Source organism: Lissotriton helveticus, chromosome 4_2 (assembly GCF_964261635.1).
Source record: "Lissotriton helveticus chromosome 4_2, aLisHel1.1, whole genome shotgun sequence".
Classification (NCBI taxonomy): Eukaryota; Metazoa; Chordata; class Amphibia; order Caudata; family Salamandridae; genus Lissotriton; species Lissotriton helveticus.
The window spans coordinates 132,363,456-132,378,232 of record NC_136064.1 but is presented as its reverse complement, the minus strand read 5'-3'; the positions used below and the strand labels follow the sequence as shown (position 1 = coordinate 132,378,232).

The 14,777-nt window shown below is 46.5% G+C and overlaps 2 pseudogenes; both read right to left on the bottom strand.

Annotated features, from left to right (window-relative positions):
- Window positions 1–3,875: 3,875 nt before the first annotated feature.
- On the bottom strand, window positions 3,876–4,984 carry LOC144752272 (18S ribosomal RNA; annotated as a pseudogene).
- Window positions 4,985–6,126: 1,142 nt separating this feature from the next.
- On the bottom strand, window positions 6,127–10,138 carry LOC144752276 (18S ribosomal RNA; annotated as a pseudogene).
- Window positions 10,139–14,777: the final 4,639 nt, after the last annotated feature.

Sequence of the window (14,777 nt, the reverse complement as noted above, 5' to 3'; positions counted from 1 at the left end):
ACTGATGAAATAATCCACCTGATAATCTGATATCCTTTGATTAACCCACTCTAAAATAAAAACTACTATTTTCAAAACCATAGACAAACCAATGCCAGTTAGTACATACCCACTCATTAATTCAGAGGTATACACTCTAATATACTCATTCACCCATACAGTCACTCATACATTTAGTCAACCATCAATATGGCACTATCATATGCACTCACATATCTATACAGACACGCACACAATGCCACTCATACATAGAGTTATTCTCAAACCTAGTCAGTCATGCAAGGAATCAACCACACTCCACCTCACTTAGTCAAACAGACACTAACACATACTTACACTCTTATACAATAACTAATACAAGCACACACTCATCCATACAGCCAGTCTCACAATCACTCCCTCTCACACTTATTTATTTATTTATTTTTGACACTTCTAGAGCGCACTGTTACCCGGAGGTGTCCTGGCACTGGCTGATCGCTAGTGGGGGTGAGCAGGGGCATTAGCGAGAGAAAAGCCACGTTTTGAGAGCCTTCCTGAACTTGAGTAGGTCGGGGATCTGTCTTAGATTGGCCGGCAGCGCGTTCCAGGCCTTGGCGGCGCCTAGGGATAGACTTCTGCCTCCCCAGCGAACTTTCCTAATTCTAGGGACGACAACCAGCCCCTGCTCGGCTGATCGTAGCGCTCGGGCTGGTTTATACTACTGGAAGAGAGGAAACAGGCAGTGGGGGCCAATGCCGTGCAGTGCTTTAAAGATCCCACAGAGTGATTTGAACAGGATTCTTTTCCGCACTGGCAGCCAGTGTAGTTTAACTAGGTAATGGGAGACTGAGGCGAACCTAGACGTGCCTGTGATCCGGCGAGCTGCTGCATTCTGCAGGATCTGAAGTTTGTCTAGGAGACCCTGCTGAGCATTTAGAAGGAGCGCGTTGCAATAGTCTAACCGAGACATCGCCCAGTCCGGTCACTACTGTCTTTTTATGTTCTACCGGAAGGAATGGCAAGACATTCCTGATAGTTTTAAACACAAAATGCGTAGCAGAGGATAAGGCATTGATTTGAGGCCTGAAGGAAAGGGAGTCGTCCATCAGGATCCACAAATGTTTTACCTTAGTTACTGGGGTAGGTGGAGGCCCCATTTCTTCTGGCCACCACCGGGGTGACCAAAAGTTGTCTTTGGTCCCAAACAGTAACACCTCTGCATATTGTCATTTATATACTCAAACCCTCACATATACTGCCATTCACATATGCAGCTGCTCATACATGTACTACTGAGGCATCCATTCACTCACCAATACACCCATACACACACTCACCCACCCATACAGCCCTTCACAGATGCACTCTTCAACCCATAAACCCAGTGAATCACCTACTCGCTTATCTATGCACTGAATCACACATCCCCCACCCATCCACACAGACATTCAGGCGCCCATACAGATACTCGGACAGCCAATCAATTACTCATAAGACCCTCACTTAGCTACTCACCAACCCATGCAACCGCTTACACCCCAACTGAATAACTAAACTGTGTGAATGTCCATATCAGTCACTAACCCATGCATTCAGTAAGACACATTTAATCACTCACTTATACAGTCAGTCACACACCTACTATATCATCCATTCAGACACTTATACACCCACTCATTCTTCACTACACCTTGGCCTATATATATATATATATATTCACTGAAAAAAACATATTTTTCAGGACTTCATAGTTAGAAATTAGCATTTAAAAAACCTATAACTATTGCCGGTAGGTAGTTATAGTCACAACTTAGTTTCCAAAGGAAAAGCAGTTTTTGATTTGATTTGCTAATAACTTTGGAGTCATTTGACGAATCTTCATGAAATTCTCCCAAAAAAGGTCTATCCACGTTAGCTTCTATCCTGAAAGTTTGGGGGTGATTCATCAAGCAGGGGCTGTGAAAAAAGGGGGGTCACAAAACATGTTTTCCGATGTTAATTTTGATAGGAAATTATGCAACGAGCTACAGCCCAAACTGCTGAACGGTATTAACCCAAATTTGGCAGAAAGGTAGAGCTTGTATCCGTACAGTCATTTTTGAGAAATTAAAAAATAAGAGTTAAAAACTCAATTTCCGATAGGAAACATTGTGCAAGGCAGAGAGTAGTGAGCGAGAGGGGCAAGATAGCGGCTGTGTGCTCGGCTAAGTAGGCTGGTGTTAGTACACTCATGGTGAATTACTCCCCTATTGTTTTTCTACCCAGACCCCACCTCATTTGGCCTATGGGGATGGTCCATTTTTTCAATTTGCTATAATATTGCACATAGGCTGACTCGACTTTTGGCCAGCTACTGCCTCAGATGCCTCATTACTCTATGTGCATGGCCATGATCCATAGACTCAATCAGGTGCAAGCAAGACTTACCGCCAAGCTGCTCCGGGTCTGGGTGCGCTTCGTCTCCTGCTCCCTTGGGTGGATCGACCTCACATTCTGCTCTGTTACTACTGCCGATATGGCCACGAAGACAGCCTCTAAGACTGCGCTGGCAGCAGTGAAGACCCGTGGTGCTACACGCATCGCCGGTTCCGGTGATTCTTAGGGAAAGGAGCTGTTGGCTGTCAGCGGGGGTGCGAAGGAGGTCACGGTGTCTGTCGGCACGTCAAAGTCAGCTCCCACGGTTAAGTAAAAAGGCAAGTGAACTGTTCCGGAGCTGTTACTTCAGCGGTCCCTGAAAGTGGTGGAAATGCACAGTTGGGGGTGCCTGGGACACCCCTGCCACTAACAATGAGCAATGGGAGCTATGCTGGTTCTGTTACTCCCAATCAATGCATTCTGGGAACAGTAGTTCAATCAAACTCCCAAACTCCACCCCAACATGAAGCAAATGATAAACTCCAGGCTGGTCTGCTAGACCCTTCAACAGAAGTCATGGCTGATTCAAAGGAGTCTGAGGGAACTGAAGCCAAGGAGAAGTTTTACTCTTTGTCGGATCACTCTGTCTCCTCGGTGGATGATGGGGCAGAGTTAGAATGGTCGGACTATGACAGTGAGTCTGGTGACTGGCGTCTGAGTGAGGCATCTAAAGACGAGGTTGAATTTGGTTGAATTTGGTGATGCTAGCACAGGTCGTAAGGTTATTAAGCCTAAAAATCTGCTGGCGGGCAGCATTGAGTAGCAAGGAATGTAGACAATTCCTCGGAGGAAATGACTTTATCCATAATTTATCAAACTATTATGTCCCATCGTGAGGAGACGCGACAGGAGAGTGCCCGTACGCAGGGGGCCTGTCGCAGAATGCAAGAGTCGCGAAAACTTGCTCAGACATCGCTGCCAGGATTGTTGAGGCTGAGGAGCGCATTTCTATTCTGGAAGATACGGTGGTGGCCCAGAAGGGACTGGCGAGTGTGATTAAAGATCAGCGGGAGGACATGCTATGGAAGCTGACTGATTTGGAAAACAGGGCTAGAAGAAATAACCTGAGGATTTTAGGAATTGAGGAAAGCAAGGAAGGTCAAGATGTGAGGCAGTTTGTTGTGGAACTATTTACCAAAGCCTTTCCAGAGGTTACGCAGTGGGATCGGCAGCTGGAAATACAGTGGGCACATCTAAGGGCATCACAGACCTGTTATTGCTCGATCTTGTGTGGCTGAATGCCACTTGTCCCTCTGAGAAGTTGGACGCCGAACGCTGGTGTTCGCGTAACTAGTTAGCATGGTGGAGTCTCGTTCATTATTGGAATTACCCAGACAAATCGCTCCACCAACTAAAAACGGCCATGTCCGGGCTGGGTGAGGTTTCCCGTGTTGAGTCAAATTAGGGTGCAGGCTCCACTCCTGGTGGTGCCCTTCATTGAATTCCTTTAAGTTTTAGCTTTGCAACCATACTCCCCCCGTAACCCAAAAACTTTGGGATCCCGGAAGCTGCTCGGCGGGTCATAGGAATAACGCTGGCGGATCGCTAGTCGGCATCATTTATGGTTGGAACTAAGACGGTATCGGATCGTCTTCAAACCTCCAACCTTCATTCTTGATTAATGAAAACATGCTTGGCAAATGCTTTTGTTTTGGTTCGTCTTGTGCCGGTCCAAGAATTTCACCTTTTGCGGCACAATGCAAATGCTCCAGGCCGTCCCTCCTAATCATAGCCCCAGTCCTGAAAACCAACAAAATAGAACTGGAGTCCTATTCCATTATTCCTAGCTGAAGTATTCAGGCGATGGGCCTGCTTTGAACACTCTAATGTTTTCAAAGTAAACGTTTTGGACCTCCAGGACACTCAGTCAAGAGCATCAGGGGAGCGCCGAGAGGCAGGGGCTGGGACAGGCGCTAGGTAACCTCGCAGCAGACTGCCAGCTCAATCCCAAGATCCAACTACGAGCTTTTTAACTGCAGCAACTTTAATATACGCTATTGGAGCTGGAATTACCGCAGCTAATGGCACTAGACTTGCCCTCCAATGGATCCTCGTCAAAGGATTTAAAGTGTACTCATTCCAATTACAAGGCCTAGAAAGAGTCCTGTATTGTTATTTTTTGTCACTACCTCCCCGAGTCGGGAGTGGGTAATTTGCATGCTTGCTGCCTTCTTTGGATGCGGTAGTCGTTGCTCAGGCTCCCTCTCAGGAATCGAACCCTGATTCCCTGTTACCCGTGGTCACCACGGTAGGCATAGAAAGTACCATCAAAAGTTGACAGGACAGACATTCAAATGTATCGTCGCCGTCACGGGGACGTTCGATCGGCCCGAGTTTATCTAGAGTCACTAAAGCGGCCGGGCGAGCCCGGGTTGGTCTTGGTCTGATAAATGCACGCATCCCGGGAGGTCAGCACTCGTCGGCATGTATTAGCTCCTGAATTACCACAGTTATCCAAGTAACAGATGGAGCAATCAAAGGAACCATAAATTATTTAATGAGCCATTTGCAGTTTCACTGTACCGGCCGTGTGTACTTACATGTGCAATCTTTCAGACAAGCATATGTTACCGGCAGGATCAACCAGGTAGACGCACCTGCTGGCGGGGTGGGGGAGCATGCCCATCGAAGGAGCCCACCCACCTGGGCAGAAGGGCTCACTGGAGGGGTGTAGAGAGGTGCAGTCACATGGGTACAGGCAGGCCCAACTGTCTTCCCTGTGAGGGAGAGGCAGGCCAAGGCGCAGCCTGAGCTAGATCGAGGGGTGCCTGGACATGGCGGGGCTGAACCCCTCGGAACGGTCATTCCGAGCTGCTGTGGAAATGTGCTGGGCCGAGACGGGTGACAGCGCGGTGCACAGGGCCTATGGAACTGCTGGGCAGCAGCATCCGAGGGCCTGGCACCACATGACCTCTTTCGCTCAAGTCTGACCACTGAGGGGCACGAGCTGCTGGGGCTGCTCGGCCTTCATTCTGCTGGGTAAGGTGAAGGGCCTACCGCCAGGCGTCAGGCCCTCACTCAAGTCAGACAGTCCATGCGGGATGGAAGCTCTTTGCTTGAAACAACAGCCGAGGCTGGCCAAGCAGTCCATCCCTAAATGGACCGCGAGTGCCCAATCAATCGGTGTACACCCACGTCGCGAGTCGCGAAAACTTAATCAGACATCGCTGCCAGGATTGTTGAGGCTGAGGAGCGCATTTCTATTCTGGAAGATACAGTGGTGGCCCAGAAGGGACTGGCGAGTGTGATTAAAGATCAGCGGGAGGACATGCTATGGAAGCTGACTGATTTGGAAAACAGGGCTAGAAGAAATAACCTGAGGATTTTAGGAATTGAGGAAAGCAAGGAAGGTCAAGATGTGAGGCAGTTTGTTGTGGAACTATTTACCGAAGCCTTTCCAGAGGTTACGCAGTGGGATCGGCAGCTGGAAATACAGTGGGCACATCTAAGGGCATCACAGACCTGTTATTGCTCGATCTTGTGTGGCTGAATGCCACTTGTCCCTCTGAGAAGTTGGACGGCGAACGCTGGTGTTCGCGTAACTAGTTAGCATGGTGGAGTCTCGTTCATTATTGGAATTACCCAGACAAATCGCTCCACCAACTAAAAACGGCCATGTCCGGGCTGGGTGAGGTTTCCCGTGTTGAGTCAAATTAAGGTGCAGGCTCCACTCCTGGTGGTGCCCTTCATTGAATTCCTTTAAGTTTTAGCTTTGCAACCATACTCCCCCTGTAACCCAAAAACTTTGGGATCCCGGAAGCTGCTCGGTGGGTCATAGGAATAACGCTGGCGGATCGCTAGTCGGCATCATTTATGGTTGGAACTAAGACGGTATTGGATCGTCTTCAAACCTCCAACCTTCATTCTTGATTAATGAAAACATGCTTGGCAAATGCTTTTGTTTTGGTTCGTCTTGTGCCGGTCCAAGAATTTCACCTTTTGCGGCACAATGCAAATGCTCCAGGCCGTCCCTCCTAATCATAGCCCCAGTCCTGAAAACCAACAAAATAGAACTGGAGTCCTATTCCATTATTCCTAGCTGAAGTATTCAGGCGATGGGCCTGCTTTGAACACTCTAATGTTTTCAAAGTAAACGTTTTGGACCTCCAGGACACTCAGTCAAGAGTCCCGACATTTGTTGGTAGAGGTTTGACTATTATTGATTTTATCATTGCCTCCAGTAATCTAGGACATAGAGTCGTGACGGTTACTAACATTCCACTGCCTATAAGTGATCACCTTCCCCAATGCCTTAAGATTGTAGATTTTCTCCCGGACCCATCTACGGCCGCGCCACCTGTTGAGGCAACGGTTGATGTGGTTCTAGGGAGACAAAATGGCTATTCACTTAGCTGGAGTAAAGTAATCCCCTCGACTTTTTTCAAAGAACTGTGGGAGGCGTGCTCTACTAGCTTCTTGATCTGTCTGGGGCATAACTCGAGTGGCGAACAAATAATTGACCACTTTGGCATAATAGCCGAAAACATAAAAAATAGTTTAAGGGTGGAGTCGAAGCGTAGAGGTAAGGGCCCTAGGAGCTGGTTCGATAATGCATGCACCAGGGCTCTGAAAAATCTAAAATATGCAGTGCATAGAAGCCCCAGGGACGTGGGTGAAATTAGAGCATGCAGGATGGCATATAATCAGGCCCTTTCAGCAAGGAAATCTGCATTAAATAAGGAGGCCATTGACTCACTCTGTGAGGCTTCAAAGTCAAAAAACCCTGCTGCCTTTTGGAAAGTAATCAACACTCCTCTTCCTTACGAAACCCATAAGGCACGCTTGGAGATCGCCATTACTGAAGACAATTGGGTGGATCATTTCTCCAATCTTTATAAAGCACAGGTTGATATTCATAGTAGCAATTCATCTACCAGTTGGGCCTTGGAACCAGGCATAAACCTGGTTGTTTCACTTGACGAGGTAATGCTTGCCTTAAGAGCTACTAAAGGAGGGAAGGCAGCAGGTCCTGACGGGATCCCCGCGGATATTTTTAAAGAAAACCCTGAAATTTGGGGCCCTCTGTTGGTACAACTTTTTAATGCGGCCCTATCAAGGGGCCTAAAAGAGTCTTGGTTCACTTCAGTCATCGTTCCCATCTATAAGAAGGGCGATAGGAACAGCTGTGCCTGTTACAGGCCCATCTCCCTTCTCGATTCCTCAATTAAAATTTTGGGTCGAATAGTGCTGGCAAGACTCCAAACCTGGGCGGAGGAAAATGAAATTATGAGTGACCTCCAATTTGGTTTTCAAAAAGGGATTGGCACAATAGAACAAGGCTTAAATCTGATGTTGTTACAGCACAAATATATAAGGATCAAGTCGGAACGCTTGTATTTTACCTTTGTGGACCTTTCATCAGCGTTCGACTGTGTGTCGCACACTAAACTATGGGCAGTTATGAAAACTTTGGGTGTGGATACGATCATCATTTCTTTCCTGAGGGAATTGTACAGTGGAGCCACAGCATCTGTCCGCTACGGCAGGGGGGGCGAATGCTCCAGACAATTTAGTGTGGGCCGCGGAGTGCGCCAAGGATGCGTTTTAGCACCTTTTCTTTTCTTGCTCTATATTAATGGGCTCGAGCACCACCTGCTGCACGAGTGCGGGGACATGCCCAGAGTGGGGAGGAGGGCAATCCCCGCACTAATGTATGCGGATGATGCTGTGCTTATGGCACGCACTCCCCGGGCGCTGCAAAAACTAGTAGTAAGCTTCGAGAATTTTATGCTTAACCTAGACCTGCTAGTTAACTGTAGCAAAACTTTTACAATGAACTATGGTTCCAAATCATGCAAGCCGATGAAACGTATAATTTTAAATAATGTTCCTCTAGACAATACCCCAACTTTTTCATATTTAGGTATTTTATTTCACGAGTCTGGTTCTTGGACAAGTGCAATTAAGGCAAGAACTCTTTTATTTATGAAAACTATCATGGCTTTAAAGAATTTTGTAAGAAAACTGGGCAGGAAGCCGATAAAAGAAATGATAACTATTTATAAAGCAACATGTGTATCGGTGGCTATGTACGGTTCAGGGCTGTGGGGCTATTCAAACGTTGATCCAATCCAGGTTGTGGAAAACAAATTCTTGAGGGAAGTCCTTGCTGTCCCACAGTGTGTGGCCACTTTTAATTGTCACGCTGAACTTGCCCTAACGCACATAACTGATATTATCAAAATCCAACCCATTTTGTTGTGGCACAGGGTATGGACTACAAATGAATGTGTTATGAATCGGGCTTTACTACAGGACACCCTCAATTTGGATCATGTGGAGAGATCGCAATGGCTTGCTTACGTTAAAAGCTTCTTGACGGAGATTGGGTGCTATTCTTACTATTTAGATCCATCAACACTGGATAGCATCTCAAGGCGCTCACTGAAGGTCCTCTGCTTGGCTCATCTAGAAGCTAAGAGGAGGAGAGCTGAATCTCTAAAAAATTCAGTACAGTCACATCTCCTAACCTTATGCGAGCTTAAGTCCGTACAGCCATATCTATCCCTGCCTATGACAAACTATGATCGTTTTCTTTTAACACGATTTAGATTTTGTATATTTTTTAGATTGGTGTCACTTCCAAAAATGAACCTATGGACACGTACTTTACCTCTCTGCCCATGCGATGTCACCTCACAACAGTCAGATATCCATATCCTGTTCTTTTGCAGATTTTATACTGCCTTACGTAGAGAAATCATAATCCCTTTTTTAAAAGAAATGAATTTTACCAGATGCCGCCCAGCTTTCTTAGAGCTCCAGAGAATGGACACGGTTTTATCTGTATCTGTGGTTTTAACATTTTTAAAGAGTGTTTTTAAATTACGGAAACATATGATAACAGAAAACTGATTAATTCATAGTTTTTCACTCCGTTTTAAAACATTTATTTTGTTGGTCCTCTGTATTGAACCTACTTCAAAAGCTGTAATTATTGCAATTTGTTTTGATGTTTGTCTCTTTCTTGGTTACTTGTTTTTTAACCGAATAAAGATCATTGAATCTGAATCTGAATCAGTCAAGAGCATCAGGGGAGCGCCGAGAGGCAGGGGCTGGGACAGGCGCTAGGTAACCTCGCAGCAGACTGCCAGCTCAATCCCAAGATCCAACTACGAGCTTTTTAACTGCAGCAACTTTAATATACGCTATTGGAGCTGGAATTACCGCAGCTAATGGCACTAGACTTGCCCTCCAATGGATCCTCGTCAAAGGATTTAAAGTGTACTCATTCCAATTACAAGGCCTAGAAAGAGTTCTGTATTGTTATTTTTTGTCACTACCTCCCCGAGTCGGGAGTGGGTAATTTGCATGCTTGCTGCCTTCTTTGGATGTGGTAGTCGTTGCTCAGGCTCCCTCTCAGGAATCGAACCCTGATTCCCTGTTACCCGTGGTCACCACGGTAGGCATAGAAAGTACCATCAAAAGTTGACAGGACAGACATTCAAATGTATCGTCGCCGTCACGGGGACGTTCGATCGGCCCGAGTTTATCTAGAGTCACTAAAGCGGCCGGGCGAGCCCGGGTTGGTCTTGGTCTGATAAATGCACGCATCCTGGGAGGTCAGCACTCGTCGGCATGTATTAGCTCCTGAATTACCACAGTTATCCAAGTAACAGATGGAGCAATCAAAGGAACCATAAATTATTTAATGAGCCATTTGCAGTTTCACTGTACCGGCCGTGTGTACTTACATGTGCAATCTTTCAGACAAGCATATGGTACCGGCAGGATCAACCAGGTAGACGCACCTGCTGGCGGGGTGGGGGAGCATGCCCATCGAAGGAGCCCACCCACCTGGGCAGAAGGGCTCACTGGAGGGGTGTAGAGAGGTGCAGTCACATGGGTACAGGCAGGCCCAACTGTCTTCCCTGTGAGGGAGAGGCAGGCCAAGGCGCAGCCTGAGCTAGATCGAGGGGTGCCTGGACATGGCGGGGCGGAACCCCTCGGAACGGTCATTCCGAGCTGCTGTGGAAATGTGCTGGGCCGAGACGGGTGACAGCGCGGTGCACAGGGCCTATGGAACTGCTGGGCAGCAGCATCCGAGGGCCTGGCACCACATGACCTCTTTCGCTCAAGTCTGACCACTGAGGGGCACGAGCTGCTGGGGCTGCTCGGCCTTCATTCTGCTGGGTAAGGTGAAGGGCCTACCGCCAGGCGTCAGGCCCTCACTCAAGTCAAACAGTCCATGCGGGATGGAAGCTCTTTGCTTGAAACAACAGCCGAGGCTGGCCAAGCAGTCCATCCCTAAATGGACCGCGAGTGCCCCATCAATCGGTGTACACCCACGTCGCGAGTCACGAAAACTTGCTCAGACATCGCTGCCAGGATTGTTGAGGCTGAGGAGCGCATTTCTATTCTGGAAGATACAGTGGTGGCCCAGAAGGGACTGGCGAGTGTGATTAAAGATCAGCGGGAGGACATGCTATGGAAGCTGACTGATTTGGAAAACAGGGCTAGAAGAAATAACCTGAGGATTTTAGGAATTGAGGAAAGCAAGGAAGGTCAAGATGTGAGGCAGTTTGTTGTGGAACTATTTACCGAAGCCTTTCCAGAGGTTACGCAGTGGGATCGGCAGCTGGAAATACAGTGGGCACATCTAAGGGCATCACAGACCTGTTATTGCTCGATCTTGTGTGGCTGAATGCCACTTGTCCCTCTGAGAAGTTGGACGCCGAACGCTGGTGTTCGCGTAACTAGTTAGCATGGTGGAGTCTCGTTCATTATTGGAATTACCCAGACAAATCGCTCCACCAACTAAAAACGGCCATGTCCGGGCTGGGTGAGGTTTCCCGTGTTGAGTCAAATTAAGGTGCAGGCTCCACTCCTGGTGGTGCCCTTCATTGAATTCCTTTAAGTTTTAGCTTTGCAACCATACTCCCCCTGTAACCCAAAAACTTTGGGATCCCGGAAGCTGCTCGGCGGGTCATAGGAATAACGCTGGCGGATCGCTAGTCGGCATCATTTATGGTTGGAACTAAGACGGTATTGGATCGTCTTCAAACCTCCAACCTTCATTCTTGATTAATGAAAACATGCTTGGCAAATGCTTTTGTTTTGGTTCGTCTTGTGCCGGTCCAAGAATTTCACCTTTTGCGGCACAATGCAAATGCTCCAGGCCGTCCCTCCTAATCATAGCCCCAGTCCTGAAAACCAACAAAATAGAACTGGAGTCCTATTCCATTATTCCTAGCTGAAGTATTCAGGCGATGGGCCTGCTTTGAACACTCTAATGTTTTCAAAGTAAACGTTTTGGACCTCCAGGACACTCAGTCAAGAGTCCCGACATTTGTTGGTAGAGGTTTGACTATTATTGATTTTATCATTGCCTCCAGTAATCTAGGACATAGAGTCGTGACGGTTACTAACATTCCACTGCCTATAAGTGATCACCTTCCCCAATGCCTTAAGATTGTAGATTTTCTCCCGGACCCATCTACGGCCGCGCCACCTGTTGAGGCAACGGTTGATGTGGTTCTAGGGAGACAAAATGGCTATTCACTTAGCTGGAGTAAAGTAATCCCCTCGACTTTTTTCAAAGAACTGTGGGAGGCGTGCTCTACTAGCTTCTTGATCTGTCTGGGGCATAACTCGAGTGGCGAACAAATAATTGACCACTTTGGCATAATAGCCGAAAACATAAAAAATAGTTTAAGGGTGGAGTCGAAGCGTAGAGGTAAGGGCCCTAGGAGCTGGTTCGATAATGCATGCACCAGGGCTCTGAAAAATCTAAAATATGCAGTGCATAGAAGCCCCAGGGACGTGGGTGAAATTAGAGCATGCAGGATGGCATATAATCAGGCCCTTTCAGCAAGGAAATCTGCATTAAATAAGGAGGCCATTGACTCACTCTGTGAGGCTTCAAAGTCAAAAAACCCTGCTGCCTTTTGGAAAGTAATCAACACTCCTCTTCCTTACGAAACCCATAAGGCACGCTTGGAGATCGCCATTACTGAAGACAATTGGGTGGATCATTTCTCCAATCTTTATAAAGCACAGGTTGATATTCATAGTAGCAATTCATCTACCAGTTGGGCCTTGGAACCAGGCATAAACCTGGTTGTTTCACTTGACGAGGTAATGCTTGCCTTAAGAGCTACTAAAGGAGGGAAGGCAGCAGGTCCTGACGGGATCCCCGCGGATATTTTTAAAGAAAACCCTGAAATTTGGGGCCCTCTGTTGGTACAACTTTTTAATGCGGCCCTATCAAGGGGCCTAAAAGAGTCTTGGTTCACTTCAGTCATCGTTCCCATCTATAAGAAGGGCGATAGGAACAGCTGTGCCTGTTACAGGCCCATCTCCCTTCTCGATTCCTCAATTAAAATTTTGGGTCGAATAGTGCTGGCAAGACTCCAAACCTGGGCGGAGGAAAATGAAATTATGAGTGACCTCCAATTTGGTTTTCAAAAAGGGATTGGCACAATAGAACAAGGCTTAAATCTGATGTTGTTACAGCACAAATATATAAGGATCAAGTCGGAACGCTTGTATTTTACCTTTGTGGACCTTTCATCAGCGTTCGACTGTGTGTCGCACACTAAACTATGGGCAGTTATGAAAACTTTGGGTGTGGATACGATCATCATTTCTTTCCTGAGGGAATTGTACAGTGGAGCCACAGCATCTGTCCGCTACGGCAGGGGGGGCGAATGCTCCAGACAATTTAGTGTGGGCCGCGGAGTGCGCCAAGGATGCGTTTTAGCACCTTTTCTTTTCTTGCTCTATATTAATGGGCTCGAGCACCACCTGCTGCACGAGTGCGGGGACATGCCCAGAGTGGGGAGGAGGGCAATCCCCGCACTAATGTATGCGGATGATGCTGTGCTTATGGCACGCACTCCCCGGGCGCTGCAAAAACTAGTAGTAAGCTTCGAGAATTTTATGCTTAACCTAGACCTGCTAGTTAACTGTAGCAAAACTTTTACAATGAACTGTGGTTCCAAATCATGCAAGCCGATGAAACGTATAATTTTAAATAATGTTCCTCTAGACAATACCCCAACTTTTTCATATTTAGGTATTTTATTTCACGAGTCTGGTTCTTGGACAAGTGCAATTAAGGCAAGAACTCTTTTATTTATGAAAACTATCATGGCTTTAAAGAATTTTGTAAGAAAACTGGGCAGGAAGCCGATAAAAGAAATGATAACTATTTATAAAGCAACATGTGTATCGGTGGCTATGTACGGTTCAGGGCTGTGGGGCTATTCAAACGTTGATCCAATCCAGGTTGTGGAAAACAAATTCTTGAGGGAAGTCCTTGCTGTCCCACAGTGTGTGGCCACTTTTAATTGTCACGCTGAACTTGCCCTAACGCACATAACTGATATTATCAAAATCCAACCCATTTTGTTGTGGCACAGGGTATGGACTACAAATGAATGTGTTATGAATCGGGCTTTACTACAGGACACCCTCAATTTGGATCATGTGGAGAGATCGCAATGGCTTGCTTACGTTAAAAGCTTCTTGACGGAGATTGGGTGCTATTCTTACTATTTAGATCCATCAACACTGGATAGCATCTCAAGGCGCTCACTGAAGGTCCTCTGCTTGGCTCATCTAGAAGCTAAGAGGAGGAGAGCTGAATCTCTAAAAAATTCAGTACAGTCACATCTCCTAACCTTATGCGAGCTTAAGTCCGTACAGCCATATCTATCCCTGCCTATGACAAACTATGATCGTTTTCTTTTAACACGATTTAGATTTTGTATATTTTTTAGATTGGTGTCACTTCCAAAAATGAACCTATGGACACGTACTTTACCTCTCTGCCCATGCGATGTCACCTCACAACAGTCAGATATCCATATCCTGTTCTTTTGCAGATTTTATACTGCCTTACGTAGAGAAATCATAATCCCTTTTTTAAAAGAAATGAATTTTACCAGATGCCGCCCAGCTTTCTTAGAGCTCCAGAGAATGGACACGGTTTTATCTGTATCTGTGGTTTTAACATTTTTAAAGAGTGTTTTTAAATTACGGAAACATATGATAACAGAAAACTGATTAATTCATAGTTTTTCACTCCGTTTTAAAACATTTATTTTGTTGGTCCTCTGTATTGAACCTACTTCAAAAGCTGTAATTATTGCAATTTGTTTTGATGTTTGTCTCTTTCTTGGTTACTTGTTTTTTAACCGAATAAAGATCATTGAATCTGAATCTGAATCAGTCAAGAGCATCAGGGGAGCGCCGAGAGGCAGGGGCTGGGACAGGCGCTAGGTAACCTCGCAGCAGACTGCCAGCTCAATCCCAAGATCCAACTACGAGCTTTTTAACTGCAGCAACTTTAATATACGCTATTGGAGCTGGAATTACCGCAGCTAATGGCACTAGACTTGCCCTCCAATGGATCCTCGTCAAAGGATTTAAAGTGT